This window comes from Cyprinus carpio, chromosome B8 (assembly GCF_018340385.1).
Source record: "Cyprinus carpio isolate SPL01 chromosome B8, ASM1834038v1, whole genome shotgun sequence".
NCBI lineage: Eukaryota > Metazoa > Chordata > Actinopteri > Cypriniformes > Cyprinidae > Cyprinus > Cyprinus carpio.
The window spans coordinates 237,829-255,414 of record NC_056604.1 but is presented as its reverse complement, the minus strand read 5'-3'; the positions used below and the strand labels follow the sequence as shown (position 1 = coordinate 255,414).

Genomic DNA, 17,586 nt, shown 5'->3' with positions numbered 1-17,586 from the left:
ATGGGACAGTCACAAGCTTCCCGGTTTTCATCAAAAATATTTTAAAGTGTGTTCCGAAGACTAAACAAAGCTTTTACAGTTTTGGAACGACATGGGGGGTAAGTGATTAATGACAACATTTTCATTTTGGGGGGGTGGAGTATCCCTTTAACTAAAAGATGAAAGATGTTGTTTCCAGGATATAGATAAGGTCCAGATCAAATCCAACTTCTAAGTTGACAATCGAAAGATGTTCTTTAAAAGTTGAGACTGCGTTAAACACTGAATATTATCTTCAGTCTTCAGTCTTCTTTCAGTCAGTACTGGCATACTCGTACAACCCAGAGTCCCAGCTGTACGGACCGCAGGGCAGTGGAAGCACCTATTTTGACACTCAAGCTGGTGGTACTCAGGTTACCACCGTCGTCTCCTCTGCTGGCGGAGTGCCCCACCAACAGCATGGGTGGGAATCGCCATGGACGTGGGCAGCAGTTAGATCATTTCCAGCGGCAGTGCCTACTTAATCCACGGCGGGATGGAGAGAGCGGGCCGCCACCCACACCTCTCACTCCTCACGCTCTTCATCCGCAATGGTGGGTTTATGGTTCGCTGTGCTGAAATCCTTCAAGACTGGTCCACTAGTGACATGGGAGAGGGGAGTTTTTAGTCTCATTATTTGAGCTCTTAGAAAGCTGTGGTTTTGGAAATGTGAGCACAGTCTTATAATGCTGTTTTATTGTTTAGATGATGTGAGACAGAAATGTGATTTCCATGTCTTTTAAACACAGAAAAAAAAATTGCAAATCCATTCCTCAGTTTATAAAAGCTAACAAAAACGTACTAACATTGTCTTTGCAAAATTGTTTCCGATATTTTAACTCTTGCCTGATATGTGCAAGGATACCAGAATGTTTAAGTCAGTAAAGCATAACTTGAAGTTTACCCATCTAGAAAAGTAGCAAAATTGGTACTGAAAAGAGAACACATTTTTGTGTGAAAGAAATACCACTATACCATAAATATACAGGCTGCATTTCTGCTCTCAACTCCTCTAGAATTGCTTCCTTTTTTTCAAGCTGAAGGATGAGTCAAAATGACTTTCTGTGGTAATCCGCAGTATGTCTCAGATGATGCTTGACAGAGTTTTTTAACTTTTTTCCCTAAGACAAAAAGTGTTTTGCTATTATGTGCATTTCTGAAACACAGTAACGTCACAGATTAATCATGTAACTTCACAGATTAATCATGCAAACACATTTTTTCCCTTACCAATACTCTAGAGAAGAGATGACACACACTGTCATCAGAGTGCAGCTCTTTTTTTCCACAGTGTGCTAGTTATGAGGTGGGCTGGAAGCAGGGACAGGGCTTAAGGAGGCGACTGCCTCTAAATAATCCAGCTCTGCCTTGTTTTAGCAGTTTTTCACAGCCACTTGAGTGGCCTCTGAAAACAAAGCAACCCTTGGGCCTCATTCCATTTGGCCAAGGGCCGTCGGGAGCCTTTTAAAGACTTGGAAGGATGCCTGTTTTTTTTTTTTCTTTCTCCCTGTGTCCCTCTTTCTCTTTATAAGTTTGCCACTCTGCCAAAACTTTCTCTCTCTGCCTCTTTATATCTTTCTCTCCTTCTAATCTTTTCTTCTCAATCTCTTTATTCCAGCTTTTTTTAAAATAGATTTTTTTTTTTCATGCCCACTATGGAAAAAAAAAAGTCCCAGTCTGGTTAATGAATGCAATAACAGAAACTTATAACCTTCTCCAGCTAATACCTGCAAAAAAAAAACCCAAAAAAAAACATGTTTAGTAGAGTCAAATTAAATCTGCTTTTTCAACATCACGCGTTTTAAATGCGGACAGTGTATGTCTATGCAGAGGGCGCAACCTCACTAACTGAGTGATTTCAGAAGCTTTTGTTGACTGTGGATAGAGATGGTTTGTTCTCATGTGTTTGAGAGTAGCCTGACCTCATGCCCTGTGTGTGTGGCTCATTAGCATATATGAGGCCGAGACAAGGAAGAGTGGCGTAACCCTCTGAGTTCCTCAAATTTGCATGCTTTTGTCCACCCATAATGAATGTGGCTGCAAACACTGACAGACTGTAATGGAAATGCTCAAAGTCCGGCTGCAGCTAACAGACTGATTTCCTTTTTCTGTTGTTTTTTTTTTTTCTTTGTGGTCTTTTCTCCCCTCCCTGTTTGTCCTCCCCAACGTTCCACCCCCTCCGTTTTTCCTTCTCTTCCCCCGTTTCATGTCTTGCATGCTTCTACTTTTCCTCAGCTTGAAATGGCGATTGAAAACCTCCAAAAGTCAGAAGGGTGTCTTATGTGCCACTCACAAAAGCAGCCTAGACTGGCTCAACAGCCATGTAAGTCAAACTGGAAAAAAACTTTATTGAAACTGGAACAAATCCTGAAAAAAAAGGCTTAGTTCATTCTGCCTGCCTCTTTGCTTTGCTTTGCTTTGCACTGCTCTGTGAGCATGCTTTTTTCCAGAAAGGGCCCCCTCCGCTCTGTGTGTTTTGGGTTTAGAGCGCCTCAGACCCCCTCTGCATTTACATGACACCACTGATTCAGTCAACGTCCTCGGGGATCACCATGTTTATATGTGTGAGATGTACCCCCTGAATATCAAACACTTAAACTTATATTTAAGAATTTTAATATTTTATATTTTAATCTTAAATTGTAGTTAGAGTAATAAAGTGGCTCTGAGCTCTTGAGTCCAAAAACATTATTCGATTTATCTCGTTTGTAGACGGACACCTTAATGTAAGGCTATGAATATTTACATTTATACAGATATATTTTTTCTGGCATCAGGCCTGAGATGTGACTGACATAATGATGCGATCAGTGGAGGGGCCTAATTTGATCCTCACAGATTATTGGTCCCTCTCACTCATTCCAAACAGAGGCATTTAAGCTCCCTCTCCCAATGTTTGTTCCTCAGTTATCAGGAGGCGGCTTGCATGGAATTCTACACCCACAAAATTGCCCAAGAAAGCCCTTTGTTCAAGTTCTACACACACCCTATGCCTTGCTTATAAAATAATTTGACTAAATGTTAATAATCCATTCATCATAATTTTTTTTTTTTTTTTAAAGAAATGGGTTCAGTTTTGTTGTTTACCCAGCCTCATTTTGTTCGTGTTGTTATTGTTAACTAAAACTGTTAAAAATGGTGTTTAATTGGATATAAATAAAAATATAAATATTAAATGAACATTACAAATGTTGGCTGACGTTACAGTAACTAATTACTATTTAACTGTAACTAAAGTTATTATAAAACTGAAATAAAAATAAAATAAGGCTAAATAAAACTATTAAAAAAACAATGAAAAAACATGAACACTATTAACAAATACAGCACACAGTTTTCACTTAAATAAAAAGTTATTTAAGAATAAAAAAACTAAAAAATATTACAATACTGAATCAAAATATTATATATAAATACTGTAACACAGTAATGCTTAAAACCAACACTTCCAAACTTTATTTGACATTTTATTCTATAGTGTACAATACAGAAGCTTTGCGTGTGAGAAAAAAAATAAAGATATTTAATTTTTCTCTAAAAATTTTGATCACATGAGGTGGTTGTTGTCAAATGATTGTGGTATTGCATCATGACGATAGGCGAAGGGCAGTATGTATGAAGAAGTGTTTAATTTGTGGTTTTGTTTATGCTATTATTTTGTGAAGAATTTAGGCTTGCTATGCTGTTTTGGATTCATTGGGTGTGTGTGTGTGTGTTGTGTGTACAGTTGCAGTGGCTGTTGGGAGCAATTACGAGACTGCTGAGGGTGTGAGTCTGCCGCGGAGCTCTCTGTATAACCACTATCTAAGACAACTCGTCAGGATGCAAAAACTGGATCCAGTTAATGCTGCCTCTTTTGGCAAGCTCATAGACGACTGTCTTCATGGGCCTTCGAACACGAGCGCCTTGGCAACCAGGTCAGGACTACACCCCCAAAATAGTAGCCGTACTGCTATAAGATGGCGTATTCATAACAGATCATCCACTCTCAAAAGAAAGAACAATCCAGTCTCAAAAAACCCACAGCAGCAGAAGAGAACGAACGTTTGAGTGGAATTTATCTGCACACACTGGTAGTAAGTGCTTTAAAGACAATGAGTCATGAGATGATGGATTAAAATAAAGGGATGTTCCGTATCAGAGATGTGCTTTGTTGCTGCTGGAATAAAAAAAAAAGTGTGGCTGATGCTCATTCTGATCTGCGTTGTGGTGTATGTGCGTATCTCAGGGGGAAACTCGAAAATACCATTGCTTACGGTATTCGTTTCTAAAGCCTGACTCGCACTATCAACCGCTTGCAGGTGAGGATATGCAGTAATGTATGGCAATGAGATCAACCAATCCTGTCCATCAGAAACAGAGGGTGAAATAAGCATCCCTTTTCTCCTTCTCAGGCTTGCACACAATCTTTGTTGTCCTATCCCAGTCACTTCTTCTTGCCATGCAAGGATCTGTGTGATGTTTGTGTCCCATGTTGTCTCACTCAGTTGTTTCAGATTCCTGATACGAGCTTTGTTTTTTTTTGTTTTGTTCTTTGGTTTATTGAAGTCAGATTTGTAATGAATTGATTGTAATAAGGGCAGTATGTAAGAATATGGACAGTTACACTCCAGTTTTTCTCTCAAATTCACGGACCACGGGTAAATATAGTTCATTTAAAAAACTTACAAATAATTACAATTAATTAATTAAAACATAACAAAAAAAAGAGACATTTTTAAGCAAAAAAATATAAATAAATAAATGTGTGTGTGTATTCTGTATATGATATATACTATATTATATATATATATATATATTATATATCTATATATATATATTTCCAGTATATATATGTATCTATATATGGTGTGTGTGTGTGTGTGTATATATATATATATATATACTATACTATTATATATAATTATATATATAGTATATATTTATATTATATATCGATTATAAATTCAGACTAATATTATTTCAAGTTATTATTTTCAAATCAGCATTTCTTGTTTTCATTTAAATTTGAGTGTGCTAAAAAATAATTAAAAGTTATTAAATGAAATACCAATAATTATATAGACAAAAATTAGGATGGAATAACCTTCCAACCAATCCTTCACTCAAAAATTGATATAAAAACAGAAATCTACATTTACACAATAAAAATGAAGAAGCGTTATTAGTATCTCATCATGATATTATTATACTCTGTAATACTAAAAACAAACAGACACAGAAAGAAGTTGAGGAACTTATTTTAACTTTGGGAATAATTTAAGTTAATTTAATAATTAAAATTGAGCCGGCAGATCAGTGACAATTTTATTCATGTTTTATAGTGATTTAATTTGGTTTCTATTATTTAAATGCAATAATTAATACACATCTATGATCATCTAAAAAAAAAAAAAAAAAAAATTTATTATGATCCTCTAAGAGTTGTTGTTGTTTCACTAAACTATCAGATCTAAGTGTCAGAAACTACACAATGTGACAGAACTACTCGACACCTTGCCATGGACAATGGTCTTCTATCTCTCTCTTAGTCAATCCTTTATAATCCCCAGTAGTGATTACTACATTATTCTTCTGTTGTTATTTCCCTGTATCCCGCCGTTAAGCCCTTGTCACAAGGATGGATGGGGAATGGGGGACAGTTCTTGAACAGTGGTTCCCCAGCACTCGCCCAGCCCCTGAGCAAAGCGTGGCGGCACAGAGCCAGCACCACCCGCAGTAAGCAGTACATTGGTAAACCTCCTCCATGATAAGATTTAATACAATCTGATTTTATTCCATACAATCACATCAAAAATCATTAGACTAAATGAACACCCAAACTCTTAAGTGAGCACAGTTTTGTGTATGTTTTGGCAGATGTGTCTCATGTCCTTGCCCCCCTTCCCTTCTCCTGATCCTGGGCTCTCTGCCTGAGCCAATCAGCTGGAACGATGTGAAATAAACTACAGAGCAACTTACAGGATTCACTGTGACGGTACTGCACACTGTTGTGGAATATTTTTTTTTAAGTCAAGACAAAAAGAATGTGATGATGCACTCATGCAAAGCTCCCACAAAGTGCAAGGAAGAGCTTTCGCAGGTTTTCATGGAAAAGAAAGCAAACTCCTTACAGCTATCTTTAGAAAAATTAAACAGAAAGCCTAGCAGAGATAAACTCCTCGTGCTTACCTGTAAACCGTTTAATCATTTGAAAAATAATGGAAAGTAAAGTGTAAAATAATGAATGTTAATGTGTAAACGAATGAATCTCGCATGAGTGAGAGTACATATCATATCAAGTACACAAGAATGTACTCTGTATGATTATTGAATATAAGAATGTTAAAGGAATTTCAATAATGAATCTAAACGTAACACAGCATAAATAAGTTACAGCTCATCTATCCAAGCTGTTTTCTTGCCTACATGTATCAGGTTTTCAACCATGAATTGTGAGTCTTGTTCTTACTGGCAGCTAGGACAAGCAAAACAAAGCACCGACAGCATCCTCAGAGAATTTGACCTTTGTATGAAACATGTACCTTCACAGCCTGTGAATATTTTCTGTTCTGTGTCACTGTCTCTGTTGACGTTGAATTTACTTTAATTAACCTCTTAATTATACTTTTATTCATTTTGACATTTTTGCTCATTTAATTCTTTTTGTGATTTATAAAAGCTTTTAACTTGAGAACAGTCTGAAAGTTGCAAGAACCCAATAAGGAATGTCCTATTTAATACATAGACAGAAATTAATAATAAATTATTAGGGGTAAAAAAAAAAAGTTTAATACTTTAGCAAGTATTGCATGAAATTAATCAAAAGTTAGAGTAAAGGCATTTATAATGGTTTACAAAAAATTTTTTTTTTTTTTGTTTTAAAATAAATGGTGCATTTGAACGTCTATTCATTAAACAGTCCTGAAAAAAAAAAGTATCTCAGATTCCACAAACAGTATTAAACACAAACTATTTTTAACATTGATGAAAAAATGTTGAGAACTAAGATCAGCATGATTTCTGAAGGATCATGTGACAGGACTGGAATAATAGAATAGTTATTTTGAATTGTAAAAATATTTCACTTCTTAAGAATAGAATTAAAGACACGAAAAAAAAAAAAAACATTTGAAAAGCACCAAAGTTTTTAATTGTAGTGTATATAATAATAGCAACAATAATAATAATAATAGTTGAGATTGCCATTTTATATTAAGCTTTTTCTTAATAGTAATATAGTAATAGCCTTAATACTTTGCAAAGTATGATGGCTCCTGAAACTAGAAAAAAATAATTCTGCTCTCTCTGTGACCATATTATCTGGCAGAAATTAGTAGATGAAGGAAAAGAAATTAGTATTCATGAAAGGAAAGCAACTCCTTATTTTATGTGCTATTGAAAAGGGAGAGTTTTCAGAGGAGATTAGATTTCCCCCCCCACCCCGCCCCCCCCCCCCCCCCCCCCCCCCCCCCCCCCCCCCCCCCCCCCCCCTTCTCTGTGAGGTACTCATAATAAAGAATGATTTGCTTCATCACACTCCAGAAAGAGAAAACAGTAAATATTAATAAACAATAAATAATCCTAAACCTTATATAGAACAATTTTTTAACGGGGTCATATGATGGGCATATGCTCCTTAACATACTGTGTGACAACAAGACCAAAAAACATAAAAACCCACTCTAAGACCCCTTCACACCAAGAACGATAACGATAAAGATAACTTAAAGATACATATTCACGTCCACACCAGCGAACCGATATCTTCCTGTTTATTCTAAGCGCACGCTCGTATGGCGCTTTAAAAATTCTCGAAGCGTGTTTACCAACAAGGATGCATGGATTCTGATTGTGATTCTGATTGGCTGTCAATGTTTTTTAATCGATCACATCAGCTGGAAAAAAATCGTTTTGAGTGTATTCCCACGATATCGTTTTTCTTTGTCCTTTATCTTATCGTTGTGGTGTGGACCGCTGCCTGTTCGTTTAATACTGAAAAACGATTTTTTAGACCTATATATTTTTCGTTATCTTTATAGTTATACGTCCGGGTTGTGAACGGGCCCTTAAACGCGGCAATTTGTTGCATCCGGTGGGGACATTAAGTCATGATTATAAGGACTTATCCTGTCGTTTTTACATGTTGGTTATCACGCTGCGTAACCACACACCAACCATGTGCTGGAGAACGGAAACGACAAACCAAAAAGCGCTACTATACACTTGCCTCCCAACACTACGTTTGAATCATCAGTGGAAAAAAATCTCGTACATATAAAAAAAACGTACTTACTAGGCGTTGAGTCCAAAGCTCCAGAAATGTTCCTTGCAAAGTTGGGAACGCCCCACATTTTTATAGAAAATGACACCCCGCCATTGTTCGGCTACATCTCACAGGCACCCAACAGTCCTCTTCCTCCGCAATAATAAGGACAGTGCTTATAGCATCCACTGGGCGAGTATTGAACAGAGTTTCCTTTGCCACTTTATAGTTCTTGACCATGTTTTTACGAAAATATCGCACTACTTTCCTGTGTCAAAATGCCCGTTCTGTTGCCAGTATCCAAGGTAAAACAGGAATTGGGGTATGGTAAGTGTGAAAACAAGCAGCTGAGAAGGAACACACACATCTAACATCATCTTTGTTGTCTGGGCAGCCTCTTACACACCTACGTGACAGCCGTCTAATGATTTAACTGCTGGCTGTCCGTCATGTTAATCAAACGGAAAAAAATCGCTTGAAAGTGATTCAACGATATCGCTTTTTCTTTTTGTCTTTATCAGCAGAAGTTGTGGTGTGGACGCTTGCTGTTCTTTAATACTATTGAAAACGATTTTTTAGAACCATATCTTTATCGCTATCTTTATAGTTATCGCCCTTAGCGTGAACGGGCTCAAACGAGGCATTTGTTGCATCCGTGGGTATACACCATGATTATAATGACTTATATCACTTTTTGGCGATGTTATTGTGTATCACGCTTTAAACACAAACCATGTCTGGAGAAACGACAAACAAAAGCTTACTATATTAACCGCTCAAACCACGCTTGAATCCAGTCAGGAAATTTGCAACATAAAAAACGACTTACAGGCTTTGAGTCAGCCTGGAACATCCCTAAAGTTGGAACTGCCCCACTTTATAGAAACTGACACCGCGATTGTAGGCTACTCACAGTGGTCAGTCCTCGCCCCACAAGACAGTGCTTATAGCATCGGCGCTGGAACAGAGTTACTTTTGCCACTTTATAGCCTGGAACAGTTAATGCACACGCGACACTTTCATGTGTCAAAATGCCCGCCTTGCAAGCATCTACCGTGAAAACAGTAATTTAGGTATTAGCGGAAACAAGCAGCTGAGAAAGGAAAAACACATCTAACAGAATCTTGTGTCTGGGCAGCTCTTAAAGTGACAGCAGTCTAATATTACTGCTGTCTGTCATTCATGTTAATCAAACAACAAAAGAGAGAAAATCTCTCACTGCTCGACTAAATCACTTTTGTAACTTTAATAAGAAGAAATACATTTAATGTACACAGTGAAGAATTTAAAGTGTTTTATATATTTGATTACTTTACAAATGTATATCAGCATTTCTTTTTTATTTTGTTCTACTGGAAATTTTGCTATATATATATATATATATATATATATATATATATATATATCTCCTTATCATGACATAAAATGATTTTGTCACAACTAACTCTTTTACTTCAACTAAGTAGAAGCAGAGCAACAACATTAAGAGCAATCTTAGTGCTGCCTGAATACTAAAGTTTATAAACTAGACTTTTTCAGAGTTCACAAAATGTAAACTCTTTAAAATCATTTCCAGACCCTTCAGGGGAAGTAGGACTGTAGTGCTTTCCCCCTCTTTCAGTAGAGGAAATGTAAGAGAAGCTTGTTTTGTCCGGGAAAGAGGGCTATTCTCTCTTTTTTTTATTTTTGCAGAGTGCTGTGTTTGACAGCCTGTTGCCGGGGAACGGTAAAGCAAGAGTTGCTACTGGTGACCTGGCTGCCAGAGGCCCAAAACAGCATGTGACCAGAGAGAGAGAGGGAGGGAGGGAGGAGGCTGTGTAACCTCGATACAAGAGTGTAGCCAATGTCCTCATCGAGGAGAATCTGAGAGCTGAGTGTAGCAGATGCACTGGGGCCAGGCACACTCCTCACTTCTACCACTCTCCCAGTATACATTTCCAACATCTACTTTTTGTTACTGTGGCCACGTGTAGCAGTTTTGCTAAAAATACCATCCCTCCACCACACACAGACTAAACTTCCTTTTTGGACATAAAACTCAATATAAGATGAGTTTTTTGCATGTGGTTTGTGTTGTACAACAATTAATTGTTTTATATAAGGAGGTGGATTGCCTTCAAGATGGGTGCTTCTGAAAGGAGTGCTGGCTGTTTTGCATAGGCCCCAAACTGCGAGGTGGACGGTGATGCCGTGAGTGGGCTGTTACTTGAGATGGATCTGGTTGTTCTTCTGCCAATAGTAAGACAAAAGACACTCCGAATGAAGGGAGGCATGCTCATTTCACTGATCTTATCATAACTTATATGAAGCTTCTCAAGAAAATTCTTGAAGCCACCAAAAAAGTCATAAGCATATCAGTGTTTTTGTTCTGACGTTATTTGTTTTGCCAATGGATTACAGTAGTATTTAATGTCAGATGTGCATTTTAAAGTATCTGGAGGACATGTTTTTCCGTTTTAATTATTTTTATACATGGAAGCATGTTCAAACTTTGCATTAAAAGTTGATTTCTCTCCTGTCAGGCTACTCTGGACGGTATTCATGACTTTGCCTCAGTTCCATCTCAGGAGAGAAGCTATGGCAGAACCTTTTGGTATTCAACAGCGCCCATCTGGTGACGGAGCCACCACCATTCCTAACTTTCAGGTGCCGTAGTCTGTAAACTTCACAGGTCCCCCAATCATGGAAAACCTGAAAATGTCTAGAAATGTTTTTTAAATGGTGATTTTTTCAGGCCTGGAAAAAAAAGTCCAATCTTAAAAAGTCATATGAATATGTATATATGTGTGTGTGTGTGTGTGTATATATATATATATATAAACATATATATGTATATATATGATTACATATACTATATACTATATATATATATATATTTCTAGGTTTGATCTGCTTTAAACTATTCATAAAAGCTGCACCACCATTCAAATGTTTTGCCGTTGGTAAGATTTTATGTTTTTGAAAGTCTCTTATGTTCACCAATGCTGCATTTATTACATAAAAATACAGTAAAACAGTCATTTAGTGAAATTTTATTATAATTTTAAAATAACTTGTTTTCTATTTTAATATTTTAAAATGTCCTTTGTGATGGGAAACCAGTCTTCCTTGTCACATGATCATTCAGAAATCATCTCTAGGCTGAAGAATAACATTTCTTCTATTATCAATGTTGAAAACCCATTTTGCAGCCTATTATCTTTTGTGTGAAACCGTGTGTGCTACGGTTGGTTTTTTTTTTTTTTTTTAAATGTTAGGCATTTTCAAAACAGCAGCCTTACTTTGAAATGAAATTTTTTTAGCATGTTTAAATGTCGTCTGTCTGTTGGACGTTAATTGTACTTTCCTGGTCAGTTTAATGCCTCTTTGCTGACTCCACCTATTCAGTCTTTAATACACACTTCCCCCATATCTATACACTCAGACCTTCCTCCTTAATGAATTAAGGAATAATCAGCACCCCCTGCCCGACAACCACTTGCGAACTGTAGCTATCTCGGTACTGCCCCCCCTTTTGCCTGGAAAAACATTGCTCGGGCTTTGCGTGCGCCACTCTATTCCCATTGTACTCGACTCTACCCATCTTATCTCATGGTGACACATGTAAATCAGTTACCTCCCACTTTTCAACCAGCCCCATTTCGCGCACCGCCCCAAAAGCTGTTTTAATCCATGCCCTTGACTTACAAGATGCCTATATTCGCCGTTCTGCGCTGCCGTGACGGATGCGGAGGGCCATCAGGAGGATCCACCAGACGAGAAGCTGATCGCTCTGCACCACATATGCACAATTACCCAGTGGATGCAGGACGCTGTGATCACATCCTGTTTATCAGGCATCTGGTGGCTCCTACAGCACTGATGTACTGCGGCCTCGTTTCCCAGTTCGTATTATAAATATACACCACACTTCCTGTGACCTGTTCCAGGGGCAGTGTTGCTGCTTGTACTGTAAGCCGAAAGTGTTGAGCTGCATGATGATGGGGAAAATATGATCTGCAGGCACCCTCACTCAAAGCTATCCGAAACTTCGCTAAGAGTTCTGGAGGGGTGGATGACCTCAGCCATTGAGTGATACCCACAGGAGATTTGTCCGCACTAAGGTATGTGTGTGTTTCTAAAGGCACATACATTTGGTGAAACATCGGCCCAATTCTGCGAGAAGGCAGAAGGTATAGAAAACCAAAAAAAAAATCTTACCCTTTAACCGCCTTTTAAAAAGTTGTGAAAAAATGTATATTAAAAAATGGTTTTATTTTCAGTATCTTGTTTTTGTCCCAGACACTTCTAATTCTACTTTTTTTAAATGCTCTTCTCAACTTCTATGATAATTAGATTCATATATGCTTTTTCCCAAAAAATGTGACTTAGCAATATGGTTACACCCCAATAATACTGTTTAACCATAAACCCATACCCTTCAACTAAAAAGGGGAGGGGGAACACCTCCATAACTCCCTTCAAATCCATCACTACATACTCGACATGAATGCGTTCCAACATAAAAAATCCCACCAAAACTTTAAAATCATGTTAACATGTTAATACTTATGTTTCTTGTGGATTATTTAGCTGGTCGATTTTTTTGTCATTGTTAGTTTTTTTTTGTGCTGGAATAGTAAAATTCAAAAGAACAGCTTTTTGTAAACTGACACTCTTGTGTTAGTCTATAATGTCCCCCACTTCACAGTCATTCTTTGATCCAATTACTACACCTTTGCTTGTAATGAAAGAATCATTCATGTCTTGTCCAAAAAAAAACCACCAATAGCTCACCCAAACTTTGAATTGTACAGTCATGTGGATAACCGAGTATGCTTTTAGATTATGCATGTGACAATATAAAGTGTTTAGGTGTAACCTTGGTGACTATACAGGATGTGAGAATTACATATTTTTGTGTTAATGCGCCCAATGTTTTATTGTCCCCTGCGCAGGCAGCAGTAGTGAGTGCGTTTGCGCAGACCCTGCGCCGTACAACCTCTCTGAATCACCGGCCCAGGCAGCGCGAGCCGTCCTGCAGAATACGTCCCAGATCAACCAGATGCTCAGCGACCCTCAACAGAGTGGACTTTTGCTAACGTGCAGGTCGGTCTCTTTCATCACACCCTGTCCTTTGACTTCTGTCTCGGGTTCATGGATGCGTTCAGCTCACTCTGCGTGTGTGTGTGTGTGTGTTTGTCACAGGAGCAGGCGTCCTGGGTGTGCCAGTGTGACGAGAGCGTCGTCCAGCGTTTGGAGCAGGACTTTAAGGTGACCCTGCAGCAGCAGAGCTCTCTGGATCCAGTGGGCTGTCACTAAGGCTGGATAACGTCGTCAACCAGGTGCTGAAGCCCTATGAGGGCGAGTAACAGCTTCCCCCGCGCCGCACGCCAGTTCCTGCTCAAGTGGTCCTTCTACAGGTACAAGGCTCTCTAGAAGTACTCTTTACTACTTGAATAGTGGCAGTATTTCCAATGCATTAATTTCAGATCAATTTGATTGGGCCTCTTACGTGATATTCTGAAGAGATCTGCGTCATGTTGTGGTTTTGTGTGGTAGTTTGTAATGAAACAACTCTCTGTGCCTTGGTTTTTCAATGCTCCATGGTGATCAGAGATCTAACTCTGCGCTCGGCCGCCAGCTTCGGCTCCTTCACCCTCATCCGCCTCTGCTCTACGATGAATACATGTTCTATTTGGTGGAACACCGTGTCGCCATGGCAACCGGAGAGACGCCCATCGCTGTCATGGGGGAGGTGAGGAGATCCGATATTTCAGACCTTCACGTCTGAATCTGACCGCTTGTGTTTCGAGCTGAGCCATGCAGGTGTTTCTTTTGGCTCCGTGGCTCTTTATGAAAATAAAATATTGCCGGAGTGTGAAAAGTATCTTTTTCAAGGAGTTTATTTAAATAACCAGTGTCCAAGAGCATATATACATGCGTCAGCAGAATAGAACTCAGAACGTTTGCTGAGGCAGTTTTTCCAACTAGCATCAAACACACTAATGCAGAGAATTACTTTATTATCAGTAGATTTTTTCACTGTTGTACATAAATTGATAAAATAATATTTTATATTTATTATGATCCATTATCCATCCATATATTGCATCATCTGTCTATACAATTAATCTTAATTATAATGATATATTAATTATCATCCACCCATCCTAATGTAATGATATTTAATAATTATTAAATTCTCATGTAATATTAAATCACATGAATCTCTCTCTCTATATAATCTCTTATTAATAACTTATTCCTTATATAAATTAATCAAAATAAAAATAAAAATCTGCTCAGACGTAATATTTACCTTACACTTTTTGTTTTTTCTTCCGGTTAAGAAGTACACTAACTTTGGTAAACATTTGTTAGTGGTAAAAATTGTTGTTTGTGGTGGAAATGATTTTCAACCAATATTGATTTTGATTTAACATTAGTTAATATTTTGTCCGTATGTAGGTAAAAGTTTCTAAAATGCAATAAATAGCATAAAATATGAGGTGTGTTTTTTTTTAAATTTGTTGTCGTCTTCATATGTTCAGTTCAGTGACCTCAGTTCCATGATGCCATTAAGACTCATGGAGAAAGGTAACGAATGTGATGCCGACCCAAACTAAGTTTCAGTCTTCATTTGAAGGTTCCTCTTGCTCTTATCGGCAAATCATCCTTCTCACTTTTCCTCTCCCAGATGCCTCCTTCTCAAGACGATCTGGCCAGTGACGGAGACCGATGTCGGCTCAAGCGAGCGATGAGCGAGCCGGCGGTGATGCCGAGAGAGACTCGAATCGAGAAGTCAGTCCCTCCCTGCAGGAGACTAATCCGCTAAGAGGCAGGACCACCTCAACAGCTGCCGGTGGTCAGAAGATAACACCGTATCTGTGAGGTTTTTCTGTATCTCGAGGGTACGTAGGGTCTGTTTAGGGTCAGTGTGTGTCTCCCGGCTCGCCTTTAGGTTTCTGCGACTGTGAAACACGAACGTGGCTGGTTTTGTGATGTTTTTTTTTTTTTTTTTATGTGCCATAGTCTTCTTTCAGTGCCTTAGATGAGAAAAGAAACACTAGAGCAGACCTGTCTCTCTCTTTCTCTTTGATTTTCTATCGTTCTGGGTAGTTCCCAGCGGCCGTTTGCCTCTAACCACAGAATGAATGTATCATGTCTCAGAACCTCAGATGTCTAAAGCACCTTTTAAAAGATGGTCAAATTTTAGACTTTCGGCCTCGGCTGTTTCCTCAGGCGTATCCATGAAACCTGCTGACCCCAAAGCTGCCCGCTCAGTCGCCCCCAACCTGCTGCACATGCAAAGCCTTTTCAATGCCGTTTTGTAAGATAAACCCCGGCCATATGAGATGCCTAGTCTATACCTCAACCGTTTGTAGTTCTAACGAATGAATGTCTAACTTTTCTTACGATTTAGAGATTATTTGACTCGGTTTGTTGCCCTGAAAGCGGCCCGGTTCTCGTTTCGAAAGCTTCGGGATGTACTACACCTACTGTATTGATGGAGATCGCTCTGTATTAGATGAACCTTTCGCTCTAGTTTTGTAGTTACTTGACGAGTTCTTAGTTGTTTGCAGGGGTTTTAAAAAGAGCCTAGTCGACTGATATATTGAACCGTACCTGTGTGTGTGCGCGTGCATCTGTCACACACGGCCTTCGGAAGTAACTGGAAGTGAGTGTGCACTCGACAGGTTGTGAAATAGTTCTTGTGTAACATACAAGCTTTTTTTATTTTTAAAGAATGATTAAAAGAACTTCATTTACATATTTAAGTAGATATTGTGTAAATGTTATTGCAAAAAATGTTACCGACTCAAAAAAACTGTTAAAAGCGACATGATAGCTAAAAGCTTTTTCTAGAAGAACGTAGAAATCCCAAAATAGGACACGTCCACGTAACAGAATATGCCTCATCACCTGGTGCTGTACATCTGATGTTTTAGTTTTCACACTTGGAATGGAAACGACGAGTGTGCTGACATAAAGCTGGAAATCTTTTCAGGAGCGATGTCGTTTTAAGGATCGTTTGTAATTGTTTTGACGATGTTGTGATGAACCCGGTCGGGATCTTTACTGGTGCCTGGTAGCGGCCCGTAATGGGTTTGAAACCCTACATGTCCCTCTCTGCTATTTACAAAGATAAACTTCATTTCTACTAGCTTTGTGTTTGTTTCTGAGAAGTGATTGGCAGGAGGAAACGTTTTGTCTCATTGTGGTTGGTTGTGAGCGTCATGGTCTCTTTGCCCTGTTGTGTGCTTTTGGGAAGGGAATTTGCCTCATCAAATTTTTTTTGTAAGGCTGTTTTTAAAGCTTCTTGCTAAGGTGGGATTATTGTTATGGAGTTAAATGCAATTCTTCTCACTACTATATTGATACCTTATTTTTGTGTCTTTAAAAAAATTCTTTATTAGGCCTCAACCGTTTAGTTCGACTGTATTTTGTACTGGTATTTTCGTTGGTAAAAGTGTAACTAAATTTGTGTAAGCCACTTGCTTGTTGTGTAATGACTGACACGGACTCGTTTTCCATATTAAAGCTTTCTTGAATACTCAACATACATACATTCTGTCAATATCAGACCTTTATATTCATTATATATCTTCATACGTACTCATTCACAAATTTGCACAATAAAAAATTTGAAAAGAAAATATACATCAGTTCTTCAAACTTGAAATAAATGTGTGGCTTGCGCACTGAACAAACAATTCTATACAAATAAAAGTAGAGGCTGGGTGTGGTCCCTAATTGGGTGGAGGGCATACTTGACCTAGAGCAATGCATCATGGGTATTAGCGATTTCCCACATGACACTGTATATACAATATGATCTCTCCTCTTCAGGCCTGTAGCATGTGGACAGTTCCAGCAGCCCAGGGGGGATAAAAAGTGCAAACGTTGTGCCTCTGTGGAAGTGCTCACAAAGAACAGCCAGCCATGTATTTTCCTGTAAAACAATAAAGATGAAAAATTGTTCATGCTGTTATTATATCTGTCTTGAGTTGCTATTTCAAGAAAACACAGCAAAAATGGGTCCATTTTAAAATATCTAAACATCATAACATTAATATCAAACTTTTTTATTAAGAGTTTTCATAGATTAAAACGCAACTGTCATACCTTAAGCCAAGTTTTATATCGCAAGAATTTTATATAGCTATAAAAAAGTTATGATTAGAATTTTTTGATTATTGCTTGATATAAAATAAATGTTAACTAAAAAAAATACACATATTCGTTATATATACAGTACACATACAATTTCAGCTAGAAACATTTTCATTTTAATTAGTAGTTTAACTTGATTTGTACTAGAATATCTAAAACTGAAATAA

General features: G+C 38.0%; 1 pseudogene; it reads left to right on the top strand.

Annotated features, from left to right (window-relative positions):
* Positions 1-158: 158 nt before the first annotated feature.
* Positions 159-15,080, top strand: LOC122138296 (annotated as a pseudogene).
* Positions 15,081-17,586: the final 2,506 nt, after the last annotated feature.